At 40.2% G+C, this 2056-nt stretch overlaps 1 non-coding gene across 1 annotated transcript; it reads left to right on the top strand.

Moving 5' to 3' along the window:
* The first annotated feature begins 524 nt into the window (after positions 1 to 524).
* Positions 525 to 631, top strand: LOC141709458 (small nucleolar RNA R71). Its single transcript, XR_012570033.1, has one exon. It is a non-coding gene; the product is annotated as a small nucleolar RNA R71 (small nucleolar RNA).
* The last annotated feature ends 1425 nt before the right edge of the window (positions 632 to 2056 follow it).

Genomic DNA, 2056 nt, shown 5'->3' with positions numbered 1-2056 from the left:
GTGGTTGCTGGAATCCAGGTGGGTTAAACTGTTTACTCACTCCTTGCTGATATGGTGGCTGAATAGCATTCTGATTATTCCCCCAGCTGAAATTTGGATGATTTCTGTTATTAGGATGATAGGTCGTTGGCACAGGCTGCTGTTGTCACTGATAATTATTCACATACTGAACAGATTCGTTGACAAGAGAACACTGATCCGTAGCATGAGAACCTGCACAAAGCTCACAAACCATAGCTATTTGATTAACTCCATACGTAGCCAGAGAATCAACCTTCATTGATAACGCTTGGAGCTGGGCTGCAATAGCGGTGGCTGCATCAACTTCCAGAATACCTGCTACCTTGCCTGACGTTATCCTCTGAGTTGGGTTTTGATGCTCATTTACAGCCATCGTCTCTATAAGATTATACGCCTCAGTATAGCTTTTAGCCCATAAGGCTCCTCCAGCTGCTGCATCGAGCATGGGCCGAGATTGGGCCCCCAAACCATTATAGAAACCAGTGATCACCATCCAATCCGGCATTCCATGATGTGGACATTTTCTCAACATTTCCTTGTAGCGTTCCCAAGCCTCGCACATAGATTCTGTAGGTTGCTGCGCAAACTGAGTAAGAGCACTCCTCATAGCAGCAGTCTTTGCCATTGGATAAAACTTCACCAGAAACTTTTGCGCAAGATCTTGCCACGTAGTGATGGACCCAGCTGGTTCAGAATGTAACCAGTCTTTAGCCTTATCCCTCAGTGAGAATGGGAAAAGCCTCAACTTGATAGCCTCATCAGTCATGCCATTATACTTAAAAGTGCTGCAGATCTCGACAAAATTCCTTATGTGCATGTTGGGGTCTTCAGTTGCCGCTCCTCCAAAAGAAATAGAATTCTGCACCATCTGAATAGTGCCCGGCTTGATTTCAAAGGTGTTAGCTTGAATAGCCGGATGAAGGATGCTTGACTGAATGTCATCAATTTTAGGCCGAGAAAAATCCATAAGAGCTGGATCAGCTTGAACAATACGATCTCCCATGTTTACTGGTTCTTTCTGCTCAGTTCCTGAATCCGAATCCTCAAAATCTAACTTCTCCGGAATATCAAGAACTTCGCCTGTCTCCTCAGCTGTATCTAAAGTCCTCTTGCGAGCACGAGAACGAGTTTGCATAAACGCTTGCTAAAGTACCTGAAACACAACCGAAAAGAGTAAGTAACTACTACGTCCTAATCATTGAGTCCTAATGACCAATGATGGTAAGTACATAAACTAAACAAATACGCCGAGTCCCCGGCAGCGGCGCCAAAAACTTGTTAGGGCGAAAACACGCGCTAATATTCACGCAAGTATACGCGTTCGCAAGTAATATAGAATATTTTCTAGTTCATTCCCTCAGAGACTCAGACTAAATTATTGTCTAATTAAACTCACTCACCAATGTATGATTACTTCTCAATGTTAAGATAATAACACTTAAAATTGTTGATTAAATATTAACTATAATTAACTACTTAATTAACCACTTAACTAACACTTCAATTTATCAATAATAAAACACTCATGAGATCACAACTTCATTATTACTTCCTTCTATAGCCATTGTTATTACCTTTAGCATGTGACAGTGATGATATTAATCGAATAACACTAAACTGATAAAAGCCAACTTTCATTGTACCAATACCATTCTACTAAGCATCCACAATTAAGATAGAAGTTGAATAGTCATCAATTATGTTGAGTTCCTATATGTCTACAGAAATTGACAACACAACGATTTAAGCTCAAGTTATTCCTTTTGATTACATACGGCAAATAAAACTGTTAGAGTTACCCACTAATCATGCACAACGTACATGAACCTATGCTAGCATGGCAAGTTCTAAATCTCAAGATCCACCATCGCTTCACAAGAGATTAACACCCTATCTTATATGTTCACGACGCACATAAGAAGAATACGCACAACCAATACTAGATATCAAGCAATCATCACACACTAAAGTATTAAACAATTAACTAAAGAATTCCATAATAAATCCGTTGCAACCCCATGATCACGATTAGCCC

This window comes from Apium graveolens, chromosome 2 (genome assembly GCF_009905375.1).
Source record: "Apium graveolens cultivar Ventura chromosome 2, ASM990537v1, whole genome shotgun sequence".
Taxonomy (NCBI): domain Eukaryota; kingdom Viridiplantae; phylum Streptophyta; class Magnoliopsida; order Apiales; family Apiaceae; genus Apium; species Apium graveolens.
The sequence above is the reverse complement of the archived record's forward strand: the minus strand, read 5'-3'. Positions and strand labels throughout refer to the sequence as shown.